General features: G+C 44.3%; 1 protein-coding gene and 1 pseudogene across 22 annotated transcripts in view; both read left to right on the top strand.

The window, feature by feature from the left end:
* CELF4 (CUGBP Elav-like family member 4) overlaps positions 1 to 19601 on the top strand; it is a 1454628-nt gene that overhangs the window by 1041419 nt on the left and 393608 nt on the right. The gene's annotated exons all lie outside the window — the stretch shown is intronic.
* LOC141124319 (U2 spliceosomal RNA) lies at positions 4687 to 4819 on the top strand (annotated as a pseudogene).

The following is a 19601-nucleotide window of genomic DNA, read 5'->3' as shown; positions in this document are numbered from 1 at the left end:
ATGCAAATAGCGTGTTATACGCCAATACTTCAATTTTGGCTGTCTCGGAAGGGGACAGGGAGAGGGGCGGGACAAGCGCCGTCAGATTATATACAGTGAGAATCTCCTGTTTACTTGGAGGCCTCTGTAATAGGAAGTCCCGTCTCCTGGGAAGCCATTGGACCACTGTTCTGTCTATTATAGGAATGTATGATCACTGTATGTAATCTGTCGGCGCTCGTCCCACCCCCCTCCCTGTCCCCTCTAGGCTGCAGTTGGGCATTGATCAGGCTGCACTGATGGCAATGGTGAAGCTGCTGCATTGATGGCAGTGGTGGGGCTGCTGCATTGATGGCAGTGGTGAGGGCGCTGCATTAATGGCAATGATAAGGCTGCTGCATTAATGGCAATGGTGAGGCTGCTGCATTGATGGCAATGGTGAGGCTGCTGCATTGATGGCAATGGTGAAGCTGTTACATTGATGGCAATGGTGAGGCTGCTGCATTGATGGCAATGGTGAAGCTGTTGCATTGATGGCAATGGTGAGGCTGCTGCATTAATGGTAATGGTGAGGCTGCTGCATTGATGGCACTTGTGAGGCTGCAGATGGGCATTGGACCCTTATTTTGCTTCAAAGTTCCTTATTTAAATTTTTTTTTTTTTCCTGAAACCTCCCTCTTAAAATGAATGTGCGTGTTATACGCCTGTGCGTGTTATACGCCGATAAATACGGCAATAATAATAATAATAATCATCATCATCATAATCCAAAGAAGAAAAAGAAGACTTTTATTATTATTATTGATAATAATACTAAAGAATAATAAAAACTAGTTTAAACAACACCCTATTTGTGTTAATCCGGGGTTCTCCTTTAAGAAGCTTTCTTTCTTTTGGCGAAGAATCTTGGAGCTTGGATGACAGCTCTGCTCACCCATAGGAATTCAGGAGACATTACAAAGCGTCCGCCCTCTGCCGGCGTTATTCCGGGCGGCGTTGTGAGGAGCCGTCCTGTCCTGGGTGTTATAGCGGTTGGAGTTCACGGCTGGTTTTCTGGAAGCTCTGGATGTTTCAGGCTCTCGCAATGAATGCACTGACAGCCCGGTGACAGCACAATGACAGCCCGGTGACAGCGTGTTAACACAGCCACCAAAAGATGCACAATTTCCTCCCGCTTCATCGGCTCTGTTGCTATCATTTGTCCCCCTCCCAATGGCTGCGGTCATGGAGGGACCAGAGCCATCCTTTACCTCAGGGACGGGCCTCTGCGTCTACATCTCCGCGTCGTGAAAATAAAAAAAATAGTAGCGTGGGCGCAGGGGCGCTTGGCGAAAAAGAATGCTAGCCGAGCCATTTGCACCTCTGTAAATGGCCTTGCTTGGTGTAGAGCTGTCAAGCAGAATTTACATCGCCGGTGTGGTAAGTCGTATTTGTGAGGCGATGTGTTAAAAGTGATTCTGTTTACTGCGCTGGTTGGAGATCGCGGGAAGCTTTCAGAGGAGCCACCGGGCTGACCCGCAGCCTCCATTTACATAAGCACTTCCAAATCCACAACTCGCATTTTCATTTTTTTTTTTTTGTGCTGAAGAGATCTGTATGGAAGTTCTGACTCAACTTAAAGGGAGATGGCGACGGTTTGGGGTCAGATTTATTTAAATCTTTAAACAGGTTTTATATTGTTTTTTTTATTATTCATATAAAGTCTGCACTTTACAAATAAAGAGGGAATACTGTCATGACTCTGAGTTTGCAGAGCTTGCTCAAAAGAGAAAGAACAGAAGTGGCTTTGTAACTGCCTTGTGACTGTCTCTCTCTAATTGAAACTCCATAAGGAGCTGCAGAGAGTCAGGGCACGTGCATAACCACTCTGACTTGTCAAGCTGTGTGTCAGAGCTATTGTATTCTGTAAATAGTTTGGTGACCCTTGGCCTCTGGGGACACGCCTTCTGACCTTTGACCTTTGGAGCAGGTCCCTATTCCAGTCCCTAAGTCCTAACCTTGTTCTTCAAGGGAAAACCCTACCCCTAACCCCTAACCCTAACCCTACCCCTAACCCCAACCCTAACAGTTCACTTTGCTGGGAATTGGATGACCTTGGTGGGGAGTTCCCGAACCCCAAACATAGCTCCCAACCCCACTGAAATCTATGGTAGCCAGATATTTTTTTTTGTAGCCTTTTTAAGGATAATTTGCTAAATTTTGTTTTAACCACTTGCCGGTCGCCTGCGGCAAGGTGGCTTGGCTGTCTCAAACCAACGTGCCTGTACATCGATCTGTGCAGTGGCGGCCCGTCCATTAGGGGCGCCCGGGCGCTGCCCCCTCTCTCCAGGCCAGCCCTTATATGGTAATGAGTAGATTCATGCATAGCCACCCCCTATTCATGCGTCCGGCCCCTTTTAGGGTATAGGGCGCATGAATTACAGCGGCAGATGATTTTTTTGACGCACCCGACTAGAGCCAGAGGCTCTAATAGGCTTTAAAATCAGGTGGGCTCGGGTAGCAGAACATGTGACCGGACCCCACCCAGGTGTGTTACAGCAGTGAATAAATATTCGCTGTGGAAACACTGGTCCTCAATCCGGCCAATCAGAAGCGGGTGTGAGACCCGTTCTCCGGTTGGCCAATAAGAGAGGACTCCCGATTGGCCGCCTAGGAGGAGGGAGGAAACGGAAGCCGCCGTCGCCTTGGAGAGCAGGATAACGGGAAGCCACCAATGATGGAGACCAGGATAACGGGAAGCCACCAGTGATGGAGAGCAGGAGAACTGAAAGCCACCAATGACGGAGAGCAGGAGAACGGGAAGCCACCAATGACAAAGAGCAGGGGAACGGGAGGCTGCCTCCGCCGAGCAGGGGAAGCCGCTGGTGATGGGGTAAGTGCTACCATCTGATCAACTGGGGGGAGGTGGCATACTGTTTCCCTCTCACTCCCCAAAAAATTTTTTCCACCAGCCACCACTGGGTCTGTGCATATGATAGTGTGGGCACGCCGCAGTACAGAGAGGCAGAACGGAGATGTAAACAAGGTGGATCCCCATTCTGACGGGACAATATGGAGATCTGCTGTTCCTAGTGATCAGGAACAGCGATCTCTGTGCTGTCCCAGTAAGCCCAGTCCCCACACAGTTAGAACACACCCAGGGAACACAATTATCCCCTTAATCGCCCTCTAGTGTTCACCCCTTCCCTGCCAGTGTCATTTATACATTGATCAGTGCAATTTTTTTTTAGCACTGATCACTGTATTGGTGTCACTGGTCCCCAAAAAGTGTAACTTGGGGTCAGATTTTTCTGCCGCAATGTTGCAGTCTCGCTAAAAATCGCAGATCGTCCCCATTACCAGTAAAAACAATTAAAAGTCCCTAAATCTATCCCCTTCTTTGTAGACGCTATAACTTTTGCGCAAACCAATCAATATACGCTTATTGCGTTTTTGGGGTTTTTTTTAACCAAAAATATGTAGCAGAATACAAATTGGGTTTTTTTACATTTTTTGGGGAGGAAATGTTTTATAGCAGAAAGTAAAAAAAATCAGGTTTTCTTTCAAAATTGTTGCTCTTTTTTGTTTATAGCGCACAACCGCGCAACCGCGCAATTGTCAGTTAAAGCGACGCAGTGCCGTATCGCAAAAAATGGCCTGGTCAGGACGCGGGTAAATCCTTCCAGGGCTCAAGGGGTTAAACACTTCGGTGATCACACTGCAACATAGCATCCTTAAAGTCGCAAAGAGAGGGGCTGCAACAAGGACTGATCATTTAGGGTGCGTATTTTACGCAGGATCTTCTGCTAGAACTGCCAGCAAGGACCTGCATTCTGTGCAGAAAATCCGCATATGCCCGTGTGAATAAGCTCAAAAAGTAGGACACAGCGGCATTCAGGGCCGCACAGATCTGCAGATTTTACGCGTGTATGAGCATAAACGGGCATAGACGCCTACATGCGTACATCTGTAGTCATTCATTGGAATGAAAGAAAAATGGTTACGTGCGGCCGACGCGCGAAGATGCGAGTTTCCGAATGCATAACTTACATCTGTACGCATGTACCGATCTACGCAAGTGTGCTGTACTGGAGAATACGCCATGATGCCGATAAACGCATAACGTGAATTTTACTGTTTAGAACCCTATAAACACAGGTTTGTCTGTGCCGGTGAGAATGAGGCCCTGGGGGGGGTAAAAAATAAAAGAGCCGTCCGATCATAAAGCATATTTTGTGTATGAAATACGGACGCTGATTTCCTCGCACTACAATATCTGCCCTTGACGATGATTTGCTGGTGTTCGGCAGCAGCTGGAGACGCGGAGCGATGCGGGGAGGCGGTCGGGAGTCATACAGATTGATGTCAGAGTTCTAATTCTTCAATCCGGCACGGCATTCTGTCAGGGAGTAAAGTGTCAAGGATTTAGCAGTCAACGCTCTGACAGAACGCGAACAGAACTTATATTATTACAGCTCATAATTTCATCACACGTCTCCCCATGTAGTCAAGGCCCCCGGCTGGCTGAGAACCATTGAGCTTTGGTTATATAAAGGAAGTGCCTGTGTTCCCATGGCAACTGAGTCGCAATAGAGCCGCCATTTTACCGGGGCAAGGGCACATTCATCGGTTGCTATGTGTAACCTCAGGGTGTGGCAAATTCAATTGTTTCCATAGCAACTGAGTCACAATAGAGCCGACATTACCGAGGCAGGTTAAAGGCCATTGGTCGCCTCTCGGCCTTTTGGCTAAGATCAAGTGTAGTATCTGTTCTTATCAGTTTAATATCTGATATGCCCCCCAAAAAAGTCATTGGTTGCTATGTGTAACACTGGGGTTCGGGAAATTAAATGTTCCCATAGTAACTGAGCCACAATAGAGCCGCCATTTTACCGGGGCAAGTTTAAAGCCATTGGCTGCTTTGTGTAATACTGGGGTTTAGCAAATTCAGGTGTTCCCATAGCAGCTGGGTCACATTTGACTCGGCATATTACCGGGGCAGCTTAAAAGTAATTGGTTGCTATGGGTAACACAGGATTCAGGTGTCTCCATAGCAACCGAGTCAAAATAGAGGCACTATTACCGGGATAGGTTAAAAGTAATTTGTTGCTTTGAGTAACACCCGAAATCAGGTGTCTGCATAGCAACAGAGCCAAAATAGAGGCACCATTTACTGAGGCAGGTTGAAAGCCATTTGTTGCTATGGGCAACACCAGTATTAAGGTTTCTCCATAGCAACCGAGTCAAACAGAGGCATCACTTTACCGGGGCATGTTGAAAGTCATTGGTTGCTATTGGTAACACCAGGATTTAGGTGTCTCCATAGCAACCGAATCAAAACAGAGGCACCATTTTACCGGGCCAGCTTAAAAGTCATTGGTGGCTATAAGTAAATTTAGGGTCCAGGTCCTCATAGCAATCGAGTCAAAATAGAGGCACCATTACCGGGACAGGTTAAAAGAAAGTTGTTGCTTTGAGTAACACCTGAAATCAGGTGTCTCCATAGCAACAGAGCCAAAATAGAGGCACTGTTTACTGAGGCAGGTTGAAAGTCATTTGTTGCTATGGTTAACACCAGTATTCAGGTGTCTGCATAGAAACCGAGCCAAAAAAGAGGCACCATTTTACCAGGGAATGTTAAAAGTCATTGGTTGCTGTTGGGAACACCAGGATTTGGGTGTCTCCATAGCAACCGAGTCAAAACAGAGACACCATTTTACTGGGCCAGCTTAAAAGTCATTGGTGGCTATGAGTAAATTTAGGGTCCAGGTCCTCATAGCAACCGAGTCAAAATAGAGGCACCATTTTACTAAGACAGGGTAAAAGCCATTGGTTGCTATGAGTAACCCCAGAGTTCAGCAAATGTAGGTGTTCCCATAGTAACTGGATCACAATAGGGCCACTATTTTACTGGAGCAGGTTCAAAGACATTGGTTGCTTTGCGTAATGCCAGGGTTAGTCCAGATTTTAGACGAAAGAGAGAAGGTTGCCGCTCCCAGACAAGAGTTCCATAGAATACACGCCCTAGTGAGGCACACAGGTGCAGGCTCTGCAGTGAATCAAACAGCAAGAAAATAGTCCTGGATGGCCGCACACCGATACAACACTTTATTTCTAGATTAAAAATCCAAAAACAGTCAGTCCATACTGTACACAGGAAGGGGAAAACAGCTTACGTGTTTCATACCGTGGGCTGGAGCTTAGCCATAGCTCTGACTGAGCACCAACCCACGGTGTGAAACGCGTAAATGTTTTTAATCGAGAAATAAAGGTGTTGTATCGGTGTGCGGCCGTCCAGGACTATTTTCTTGCTCTTTGTAGTGCCAGGGTTGGTCAAATTCAGGTGTTCCCATAGTCACATTAGATCCCCCATTTCACCGGGGTAGGTTGAAAGTCAATGGTTGCTATTTGTGTAGCCAGGATTCAGCAGGATCAGGTGTTCCCATAGCAGCAAAATCGAAACAGAGCCATCATTTTACCAGGGGGGGTTCACAATCATTGGTTGCTATGAGTTGCTTTAGCAAATTCAGATGCCCAGCCTAGTTACCGACCTGCTGAACGATTTGTGCAGAAATAATACTTGGCCAGTATTTTGCTGCCCACTAAAAGAATTGTTATGTTATTAACGGGAGGGAGATCATAGGACTGTCCCCCATAAGCCAGCTGTTTTGGTTCTTGGTCCAGCCAGTAATCGCAGCCAGTAATAAATTACATGGTGGAAGGAATAGTGCTCCATTGTTGGTGCCAATGGGAGGAATAGTGCTCCATTGTTGGTGTTAATGGGTGTAATAGTACCCCATCATTGGTGTCAGTGGGAGGAATCCTGCCCCATCATTGGCAAGAGTGGGAGGAATTGTACCCCATCATTGGTGTCAGTGGAAGGAACAGTACAGTGCCCCAGTGTTGGTGTCAGTGGAAGGAAGAAGGCCCGATTGTTGGTGTCAGTGGAGAGAATAGTGTCCCATCGTTGGTGTCAGTAGAAGGAATAGTGCCCCATTGTTGGTGTCATGGCAAGAATAGTGCCCCATTGCTGGTGTCAGTGGAAGGAATATTACCAAATTGTTCGTGTCAGTAGAAGGACTAGTGCCTCATCATTGGTGTCACTGCAAGAAACTGTACCCCATTGTTGGTGTCAATGGGTGTAATAGTGCCCCATTGTTGGTGTCATTGGAAGGTATGATGACTCATTTTGTAGTCAGTGAAACGAATAGTGCCCCAAGGGTCGGATAAAGGCAAGCAAAGGATCACATCCAGGCCCACTGGCTGCAGTTTGGAGATCACTGGTCAATAGGATAAAATAGCAGGACGGACATTTTCTGAAAATCATAACAGGCTTTGATACAATAAAATGCGTTATGTACGGTGTATACAAAATGAATTTATTTTCTCTTTTTCTTGCTTGGATACTGCGGTGCAGCTCTATTAACCATAAAGTCTACATGAATGAGTGGGTTTAGTCCCAGGAGGGTTTGCAGTGAGATCTTTCCAGCAGCTCAGGGGTTAAAACGCCATCACTTTCCATATTTTTGCTTCTAGTCCGGCAGCCACCAGGGAGATGGCAGCTAAATCTTTGCTCTGCTGCAGTACCTGCTCAACTTTCAAAGCAGCTTATGGGGAGAGCAAGCTCCCAGCGGTGCTGATCTGCCAGGTGAAAACAGATGGGCTTTGAAAATGACACTTGTGTCAGTCTTGTGCTATCTTTGCTCACCTTGCTCTCATGGATTATGTGGCTTCATTTAAAACCCTTCCGTGAAAAGGTCTGAGAGTGCCAGGAGTTGCTGTGAGCTTTGGGCCGCTCGTTGTGTCTCGGCAGGGTTGAAGGGGCTGCAGAACAGAGAGTCCATCGTGCAGTTATAACTCAGGGCCTCTAACATTTCGAGGATACTACAAGAGTATCAATAACCACTTATGGGTGTATTTATAGAATATTTCTTTTTTTTATTCATTAAACATAAAATACATTTTATTGTCAAAAATGTCCTAAGCCCTCGGGCTGCAATGCTGACATTTAATCCACAGCTGTCCTCTGTAGTACCACTCCTCCACCACAAGATGTCCCCAGATTTCTGACCCAGTGTCACTTAGCCCAGTAGGTGGGTATATACACTATATTGTCAAAAGTATTGGGACACCTGCCTTTACACACACAGGAAATTTAATAGCATACCAGTCTTAGTAATTGGGTTCAATATTGAGTTGGCCCAGCCTTTGCAGCTATAACAGCTTCAGCTCTTCTGGGTAGGCTGTCCACAAGGTTTAGGAGTGTGTCTATGGGAATATTTGATTGTTCTCCAGAAGCGCATTTGTGAGGTCAGGCACTGATGTTTGACGAGCAGGCTTGGATCGCCGTCTCCGCTCTAATTCATCCCAAGGGTGTTCTATCAGGTTGAGGACAAGCCAGTCAGGTTCCTCCAACCCCAAATGTGCTCATCCATACCCCTGATGATGTCACCTTTGACGAAACAATCGTCAGGACGCCACGCTCACGCATTCTGCGCATGTGCGATCACTTCCATGGATTTGTAATTTACAAGGAATAGTTTTGGCTTGTTTGCACTGGAGCTGTGCCCCCCAGTTTAAATTGTTTGTATGCAACACTGCAGCATTGCCAAAAAACTGCCTAATGGACAATACTACACTATCCTGGGTCTTTTGTCTCTCTACATATTAAGCACCCTGTTATTGAGGCTGTCTGATGTTCTGGCTGCTGTTTGCCATCCGGTGTACATAGAGGCTTCTGATGAGAGGTGCTTGGACATCCTTCCAGTGGATCTTTGAATCCAAACAAGCGCTTTGTGACCCCCCTGAGAAAGGGTGGTCGCTGGCTTTCTGGTAAGCCTTTTATCTTAACTATGGTAATGGGTGACACGCTGCCAAACATCTGACCAACACTGTTCACTTCTTGTGGGTTCTCCTCCACTGAATACTAGTGGGATCTCCTTCACTGCACAATAGTTAACAAGAACATTTCTCTTTTTATCAGATTTTTTTACATTTGTATATCAGTCACATATGAAATTTTTTTGTTCACTTTGTTATTCCATATTGCGCAATTTGCACATTTGTTTATTGCACGTATTATAGTACGTTATATGCTATACTGTATTATGTTAGTGGTACGTAGATTTTATTAATTTCATTATTATTCAATGTTGCATATTAGTTATAGTGATATTGCATATTGATCATTGCGCATTGTACTTTATTTTCACATGCTGGTAAGCATTGTGTCATTCATATTTTCTGTTTAATTTAGCGCTGCACTTTATATTTTGCAGTGCTCATTCATGTCTTTATAGACCTTAGTTTGTGCACTGGTCCAAATCATTTGGTGGAGGGGAGATTATGGTGTGGGGTTGTTTTTCAGGGGTTGGGCTTGGCCCCTTAGTTCGAGTGAAGGGAACTCTTAAGGCAACACCATACCAAGACATTTTGGACAATTTCATGCTCCCAACTTTGTGGGAACAATTTGGGGATGGCCCCTTCCTGTTCCAACATGACTACGCACTGGTTCACAAAGCTAGGTCCATAAAGACACAAATGAGCATGTTTGAGGTGGAGGAACTTGACTGACCTGATCTCAACCCAATCTTTGGGATGAATTAGAGTGGAGACTGCGAGCCAGGCTTTCTCATCCAACATCACTCCTAAACCTTGTGGACAGCCTTCCCAAAAGAGTTGAAGCTGTTGTAGCTGCAAAAGGTGGAGCCAACGCAATATTAAACCCTACGGACTAAGATTGGGATGCCATTAAAGTTCATGTGTATAAAGGCAGGTGTGCCAATAGTTTTGACAATGTAGTGTACTAGTAGATTTTATAACAAACATTTTCTGACTCGTTCCCTTTAGGGGTCATCGCCGTGCAACCTGCATTTACCGTGTAATGGCTCAGAAAAGGACATCATTGATGCCATCAAATCTGCACCATCATGGACCATTCAGCCCAGAGAAGAGGCCAAGGGCTCATTCATGTTAGCGATTGAGCCAGATCAGAGGGGAAAAAGCAAAGGGGAAAAAAGCCTAAAAAGAACCATATAGACAGTGGTCCTGTGATAATCAAGTGACTCACATTGGTTGTAGGTGCCGGCGTTACGAGAGCCTGTACCGGCTCTGTGTGTATACATACGAAGAAGAAGGAGAATAAAACACTGCACTGCAAGGAACAGCCCAGGTGTAAAGTAGAGTACAAGTAGCTTCAGCCTGACTCCTTCCAGGCCCCACCCAGTGCCTCGTTTTGCCCCACCCAGCCCACAGGGCTTAGCAGTGGCGTCTCCAGCTTTCAAATTTAGGGGGGGCACATGGGGGGACAGGGACAAAAGTAGGGGGGCAACTATAAAATGCATATATATATATATATATATATATCCTGGGGCCCTTTACTACGACCCCACAACGGGCCCTTTCACATGTTCTGCAGTAAGCTCCCTTCCTACTGTATTGGGGTCCCCCAGGGTGGCAGAAAACAAGAGATATATGTCACCAGCATACCAAGAAAATATAAGGATCCACAGCAGTGGGAGAACTATCAGGGTTGCAAAGGTTGTCTTGCCTCCGGGCCCTGGTGTTCTGCCACTGTGGGGTTCCCCAGCCTCCTCTTGCTGTCCTGCCCCTGCTATTGACAGTGCTGGTCTGGCATCTCTTGGAATTTACAGGCTGGTTCTCCTGTCCTAAGGATGGGAGAAATCAGTCTGTTTTTTCAGTAACTGAAAGTCCTGGTGGAGTCCTTCCTGCAACTCGCTCTTCTCCCTGCCAATGAGGATGCAGGTGAAGGAGCAGATCAGGCGTCCGTGGTTGTGTGAACGCTCGCATTATGCAGTGTCAGCGAGCAGGGGAGGGGGGAGGAATCACCCGCAGGAGCTGACTGGGGACTCTCTCCCTCTTAGACATTGATTTTTTGTAAAAAAAAAAAAAAAAATTTTTTTTTTGGGGGGCACATGGTGGGGCACAGCATAATGTTGGGGGGGGGGGTCAGGGCCCCCTCTGCCCCCCCCTAGGGTCGCCATTGGGGCTTAGTCATAGGGGTGGGGATATGGAGTAGCTGATGGAATTTATGCATCATAAGTCACTGCGATCAGGTTGAAAAGAACAAGCAAATGAACTCCAGCTGAATAGAAGTGGGGCATGTAGAAGGGCACTCCAAAATAACTGCAGTGCAAAAAAAGACATTTTCCATCAGCTCCATCATATCCCTACTCCTATGACTAAGCCCTGTTGACTGGGCGAAATTAGTTGAAGGAGCATGGTTTGGGAGGAGTCAAGCTGAAGCCATTTTTACTATCCTTTACATCTGGGCTGTTCCTTGGAGTAGTTTTTTTCATTCTCCTTCTTCTTACATCTTCAATATATTACATTTTTGGTTTGGGTAGATCTCGATGAAGTAGAGAGTCACATCAGTGCCACTCTCTGACTCATTAAGAGTAGTTAATTTTCTAAAAAATGCCCTATTTATGGCCAGCATAAGGAGTCACTTGACATGTAGGGTCCTCTATAGATCTTCTCCAGTGGTGGGCAGTTCTCAATGAAGCAAAAGGTTGAGTTGACGTGTCTTTCTACATTAAGGGGGTGTGTCCACAACGCCCTACATGCACAGGATGTCCTCGTCATGCCCAGTGTCATTCAATCTGGAAGACTGAGGACATCTAGTGGCAGAAAAGACTTGAGGGGAACAGTTCTGGAGCGAAGGTGCATTGTCATGAGGTGTAGTAATTGGGTGCTTTATAGTGCCATGACACACTAATGTGATATGGCCCTGCAGATTGCACTGTGTAGGGCCCAGCACAAAGAGTCTGTTGCGTGAGGGGTTAAAGGAAATGGAAAGGTTGAACAATAAAGGGAATGATCTTGTTTTTTCCAGCACGGAGGTTAATTCAGACCCTGGTGTAATCCGCGGAGCCCGCTCTTCTTAAACCGTGCGCCTATTTCCCCACTTATACATTTATTTATGAGCAGGTGTAGGCTAAAGTCAATTACACTTATTATATTTTTTTATTCCACACATGGCTCAAGATATCCTGCTGGGAAAACACTGAAATAAAAAAGCTGAGCAGATGATTTAAAGGGGAAATCAATGCAAGATTTTCAGTTAGTATAGAGTTTGAGCCAGCGTTGGGAAGCTTATCCAAGAGGTTTTTTGTTAGTTTTTTTTTTTTTTTTTTTAATACTTACCTAATTCAGGTTCTCTGCACTGTTCTGTATGTCACTCCTAATGAGTGACTTACGAGCAATATGATAGGACAGCACTGATGGAGGGAATGAGGAAAAAACAATAACTGTGGTTTATTATTAAGGAGGAAACATAGTCTGCATATGTAATGAGCAAATATGGATGCCACCATGTACTCTGAAGCAACATCATACCATGTTATTGGTGAATGCACAATTTTGAGTTTAACCTTTTCCCGCTGCCAGGAAAAGTAGAGCAACTTCCCGCTGTCGGGGGGTAGAGCAACTTCCCAATTAAGTACATGTTAAGGCTCACTTTTCCTGCTGCCACAGCAAAAAGAGGTTTGTTTTTACGTGATCGTTGTTTAAACCTCTATGTACATGTAACCACCAGCTATATATGTGACCACCAACCCCTATATAACTACCAACTGTATATGTGACCACCAACCATTATGTAACCACCATCTATACATGGGACCACAAACCTCTATGTATGTGTAACCATCAACAATATTTTATTTCACCCCCACTCTTATGTACACGTAACCATCAACTATATATGTGACCACTTACCCCTATGTACATGTAACCAGCAACTATATATGTGATCGCCAAATCCTATGTATATGTAACCAGCAACTATACTTGTGATCACCAACCCCTATGTATACGTAACCCCCAACTATATATGTGATCACCAACCCATATGTGCATGTTACATAGTTACATAGTTACATAGTAGGTGAGGTTGAAAAAAGACACAAGTCCATCAAGTCCAACCTATGTGTGTGATTATGTGTCAGTATTACATTACATATCCCTGTATATTGCGGTCATTCAGGTGATTATCTAATAGTTTCTTGAAGCTATCAATGCTCCCCCGCTGAGACCACCGCCTGTGGAAGGGAATTCCACATCCTTGCCGCTCTTACAGTAAAGAACCCTCTACGTAGTTTAAGGTTAAACCTCTTTTCTTCTAATTGTAATGAGTGGCCACGAGTCTTATTAAACTCTCTTCTGCGAAAAAGTTTTATCCCTATTGTGGGGTCACCAGTACAGTATTTGTAAATTGAAATCATATCCCCTCTCAAGCGTCTCTTCTCCAGAGAGAATAAGTTCAGTGCTCGCAACCTTTCCTCATAACTAAGATCCTCCAGACCCTTTATTAGCTTTGTTGCCCTTCTTTGTACTCGCTCCATTTCCAGTACGTCCCTCCTGAGGACTGGTGCCCAGAACTGGACAGCATACTCCAGGTGCGGGCGGACCAGAGTCTTGTAGAGCGGGAGAATTATCGTTTTATCTCTGCAGTTGATCCCCCTTTTAATGCCAATATTCTGTTTGCTTTATTAGCAGCAGCTTGGCATTGCATGCCATTGCTGAGCCTATCATCCACTAGGACCCCCAGGTCCTTTTCCATCCTAGATTCCCCCAGAGGTTCCCCCCCCAGTGTATAGATTGCATTCATATTTTTGCCACCCAAATGCATTATTTTACATTTTTCTACATTGAACCTCATTTGCCATGTAGTCGCCCACCCCATTAATTTGTTCAGGTCTTTTTGCAAGATTTCCACATCAGTTAGTCTGGTTTAAAAAAAAAGTAACCATAAACTATATATGTGACCACCAACTGCTATGCACATATAACCACCAGCTATATACATGACCACCAACCCCTATGTGCATGTAACCACTAACTATACATGTGACCACCAACCCCTATTTACATACATGTAACCACTATCCCCTGTATATATGTAACCACCAACCCCTATATACCCTATGTACACGTAACCACCATCTATATATGTGGCCACCAACCCCTGTGTACCTGTAACCACCAACTATATATGTGACCACCAACCCCTATGTACATATAACCACCAGCTATATACATGACCACCAACCCCTATGTGCATGTAACCACTAACTATAAATGTGACCACCAACCCCTATTTACATACATGTAACCACCACCCACTGTATATATGTAACCACCAACCCCTATATACACGTAGCCACCATCTATATATGTGGCCACCAACCCCTATGTAACTGTAACCACATACTATATATGTGACCACCAACCCCTATGTACATATAACCACCAGCTATATACATGACCACCAACCCCTATGTGCATGTAACCACTAACTATAAATGTGACCACCAACCCCTATTTACATACATGTAACCACCATCCACTGTATATATGTAACCACTAACCTCTATATACACGTAACCACCATCTATACATGTGGCCACCAACCCCTATGTACCTGTAACCACCAACTATATATGTGACCACCAACCCCTATGTACATATAACCACCAGCTATATACATGACCACCAACCCCTATGTGCATGTAACCATCAACTACATAAATGGCCGCCAACCCCTATGTACCTGTAACCAACTATATATGTGACCACCAACCCCTATGTGCATGTAACCACTAACTATAAATGTGACCACCAACCCCTATTTACATACATGTAACCACCATCCACTGTATATATGTAACCACTAACCTCTATATACACGTAACCACCATCTATACATGTGGCCACCAACCCCTATGTACCTGTAACCACCAACTATATATGTGACCACCAACCCCTATGTACATATAACCACCAGCTATATACATGACCACCAACCCCTATGTGCATGTAACCATCAACTACATAAATGGCCGCCAACCCCTATGTACCTGTAACCAACTATATATGTGACCACCAACCCCTATGTACATATACCACCAGCTATATACATGACCACCAACCCCATGTGCATGTAACCACCAACTATATACTGTATGTGACCACCAACAGCTATGTACATATAATCAGCAACTATACATCTTTTCCAATTGAAGAGCACAAAGGAACCAGGCTAGTTACTTTTTAACACTTTTTTCAAGTCAGCCTCCAGAAAGCTGCTTGGTGCCTTTTAAATCCTTTGCAAATTCTTGCAGTGCGTAATGCTCTTAATGCTTGCATTTAAGCTAAGATTAAAAAACCCTGCCCATGTGTACTTACCCTTCTGCAGGCCAAACCCTAAGCTAAAAGCCAAGTTTCTTTTTTTTTATAAGAAAGCGTTAGCTAGCTGTGAAAATGGCAGATTTTTTTTTGGGCAAGTCTAGTATACAAACCTATCCAAAGTGACAGATCCTCTTTAAACGTGTCCTACTTTGATAGCATTATCCTCTTGTTGCCTGAAACGTGTGCATGTTTGAGTAACAAAGGGAAGGGGAAACGCCAACTGCAATAATGGGAAAAAAAATAAACAGAAACGAGAAAAGTGCTCTAGAGGTTAATTAGGAACAACGGGATGTGTGTCGACAGACCAAGGCTGAGAAGCTCCCGAAGGGATCAGCCTAGTGGGGTCGCAGTGTTTAGTCTGAAAAGCAGACAGCCTCCTCTCCGGGCCCACAGCTAGATCTGTGTTGGCCACCGCTTGCTAATTAGTTTTCACTTAGCAATAATTCGACAAGACTTGTGCTTGTGCAAACAGGCTAAAGGAGGACTGCACTAATCAGACCGACTCCGCTCTATGGCAGAAGTTCCCAAAGGTGAAAAGTTAAACGCATAAACTACTTAGCAAAGTTACTGCATTTCAGGCGTTCTGCTAGGAAAATGTTTGGCTGTTGTTGCACATATTGGTTTCCAGCACCAAGTAAATATGTATTTAAAGGGCAGCTCCATCTAGAAGTGATACTTCAGCTACTGGGGTGACCTGGTGGGATTGAGTGACCTTCTAGAGTCTTATATGTCTTTGTGTTGTGTAGCAGTTACACATACAGGCAGTTAACTTTTTCTATTAATTGGTTGGAGTAACTTCATGACTGTTTGACTATTGTGGCTAAAACACACTTACTTCACCCATGGGAGGTCCAGCTTGGCCTGACTAGAACTCAGCACCACCTTCCTTAAGCTCTGTCCCTAGACACAAATCTGTGCCCAAGAATAATTCCCTACCTAAACAGTTCCTCTATAATGGTGCCAACTTCATGTAGTAATGGTCATGTAGTAATGGTTAACATAACATCAGTCGTTCTGAGTGAAGTCAGCACATGCTTAATGGAACAGTTACAAATGGTCTTTTGGAGAAGAGAGACCTTTGCCTGCTCCATATAATGGAAAGTGTCCCAGTCCTTCTATCAAAAAAGGGTTTGAAAAGAAAGTGTCTTACTTAATTAAGTCAGTTTCCACATTCCTCTGGAGCCCACTTAAGGCTATCCAGGGCTACAGGGAAGTCCATTGCTAGGCTCAGAAGAAAATGTGTTCTCAATACTCTTCATAACACCAGAGGGCATCTACCGCACAGACCCTCGCTACCCAAAGCCCAATCCTTATATATCCGGGCGTAGCAGTGCCTACTGTCCAGTAGTCATACAGGAGGAGTGACCCATGAAAGGAACCTTACACTGGGATCTAACAATAACACCATGGGGTTTGGAGACACATAGTGACTCCCTACAGAACTATACCAAACTAACCCTTGGGCCAAAGAATAGGGTCATTCATTGAGGACTCCATTGGCGAAGTCTTGCTGCAGTAGTTCTTGACTCCATTCTTGTCAACCTCAGAGACCTGCATATTCACTCAAATTTGGGGTGCTTCCATTCCTTGGCATTACTTTTTCTATGTTATAACATTAGATATTCACTCTTATATTTACCTCTTTGTCAAAGGAAGGGGTTTGGTTGATGACCAAACTTCATGACTTGAGAGAAACCAAACTTAATTGTGTAAGTGCAACAGATAAAAGTGAGGTCATTGACCACACTGTCTGGCATTGCTTTTTGGCTGTTTGCTTGGAGTTCAGCTTTGTGAAAAAAAAATAAAAATACTGAAAAGGAGAGTATAGCAAAAGAGTGACCACCTCTGCTGGGGTGCTCCAGTTGCTCAATGCTAGCAATACCATGACAGATGTAGGGTCACATCCACTCAGTCCCAGAAGGCACTGTGTGCCATAATTCTCCAGCACTGATCAATCCAACAGAAGAAACTCTGAACACTGGCTCAGAGTTACTGCAAAGTAACGCTCAGCAAGCCTTGCGCTGTGATCCTAGGACACGGATAAATAAAACTAGAGTTATTAGCGTTCATCTCCTGTGGGTTCTCCCAGGTGCCCAATGCTAGCGACACCTATGGCTGATGCAGGGTCATTTCCACTCAGTCCCAGAATGCACATTGTCCCATCCTCTTTACACACTGACAAATTCAACAGCAGGAAAACTGAGCACCAACTCAGTGCTACTGCACAATAGCCCTTAGCAAGCCACAGGCAATGATCCTGGGACATAGCCCCGGACATAGCCCACTATAGGACAACCAACTAAAAGGCTGGAATGTCCTGGTAAATCTGAGACAGTAAGTATGATAGTTGTACAAGTATAATTAAATTCTTGTGTTCTTTGCATGTGCCCAAAGAGGGGATATGAAGTTGAGGATGGGGGAGGGAGAGGGCGAGAGGTCTGTGTTCTTTGTAATGCACCAGAAATGAAGCAGGCAGGGCTGATACCACCTGCTTTGGAATTAAGAGCCAAAGAGGAAGGTAGGAACATACTATATTTCTGGCACATGAACTGTTAATCTTCTGTACTTGCAGCATGTTTAAAGAGATAAAACATGGGGAAATGTACATGTATTGCAGAGAGGTTCAAAATAAGCTATTTTTTTTTCATTTTTGCCTTGACATACCCTTTAGGCTTCGAGCACATCAGTTGGCCTTGCCTTAGCCTCCTTCTTGCCGTGGGGCTTTATTAGCATGTTCTCCTTTTATTTTACGCGTGACACTAACACCTCGTGTAGCTTTGTGCTGAAATCTCTCGCTGAGCTTGTAGCGCCAAATTAGGCAGTCCTTTTGATGGCCGTACCAGGCTTTCTCCTTGAGAACAGAAAGGACAGCAAGGATTTAATTCACACCCGAAATGTGGAAGTGAAAAAAACATGTCACTTTTTATGTGACAAGGCAGGCGGGGGGCAGTTGTAAATGCAATTCCTTGACACCCGAGGGGGAGTCCCTTAGATGACTTCAACGCTACATTTGGCTTAGCCTTTCCATACGTGTTAGCGGCTCAATGGGAAAACTTCAGCTCGACTCATGAAATATAGAATAACTTAAGTGGTTGTAAGATTTTCTCCTTTTGAAAAAAAAAAAGAGAGAAAAACATTAGACATTGATCTGAATTCCGCCAACACCACCGGGATTATTTTAAGTCCATATCCTGCATAGGCTTAAATTCTGTTATTGTTTAGGAAAGCTGAATATTTTAAAGGTTCTGGGAGTCCATCCAGGAAAAAGTAGAGAATACATAATGTAATTTGGGAGTATACCTCTAGTGACCATTTGGTATTGTATGGGCTTTCTGCGGCTCGTGAACTGAAATTTGGCCAATGTCCGCACGCGAAAATGGAAGTCTTGGATGGAAGTATTCTCTCTGGACCTATTTTAAGCTTGAACAGACGTAAGGCAACGGCATTAACTCCTCCATCGTAATGTCAGGGTAGGCTGTTTCAGTCCCTTGTGTTTGGAACAGCTGGTGAGATAGTGGGAAAGAGGCCCAAGGTGACCACTTCTGGACAACCCGTCAGTGGTGCTCAAACCCTTCTATTGGTCAGACGAGAAAGACGGTGATCCCAGCCAAGTCATTGCTGACGTCCTCATAAGACAAATATAGTGTTATTTTTTTTTTTCTTTGTTTTGCTCATTGTTTGGCTTTCGATGAGGAAAGGAATGTAGATGGTTTCAGTGCTGGCTTCCACTTCCACTGACTGATCAAGCTGTAGAAAATCATTCTAAACATTCTCCTACCTTGCAATTGAGCTATTCAGATTATATTTGCCTTGCATGAATACCATGGCAATAATCAATGTCATTAACTATCTTTTATATAATTGTACCATCCCTACATGTGAATGAATATATATGAACTTTAAAATGTCAATTAATTTAATTGTGTATTATTGTTTACTATTCTTGAATTTATACAATTCTGTACCTCTTAGTATCAACTGTACTTTAAATTGCACTGTGCTAGTTAATATCATGATGCATTACCGTTTTACTTATGTTACTAAGTTTATCAACTATATATCAATATATTTTTATATATTTCTTTACAATCATTGTACTCTTTTGCAGCCACAAGCTTCATTTAAAGTCCCAACCTTTGTCCCTCTCCCCTCTTTGCCAATAAATAGGGATGGAGGTATTTGGTATTTTAGGCCTTTGCCTCATATAAAGTCCCAATACAATAAAAAATATATACTTTCTTAATGCCTTGCATGAAGCTTGAAATATAACTCAAACAAATTTCTAAATTTTATTTCTAACTTTGGACAGAATAGGGAGGGGTTATGCCGTGTACACACGGGCGGACTTTTCTGCATCAACGGTCCGACAGTCTTTCCGATGGAGTTTCGACGGACTTTTGGCGGACTTCCTTCAGATTTTCGACAGATTTTCG

The sequence above is a fragment of the Aquarana catesbeiana genome, linkage group LG01, assembly GCF_042186555.1.
Source record: "Aquarana catesbeiana isolate 2022-GZ linkage group LG01, ASM4218655v1, whole genome shotgun sequence".
Lineage (NCBI taxonomy): Eukaryota > Metazoa > Chordata > Amphibia > Anura > Ranidae > Aquarana > Aquarana catesbeiana.
Note: the sequence above shows the minus strand (reverse complement) of the source record. Positions and strands in the feature narration are given on the sequence as shown.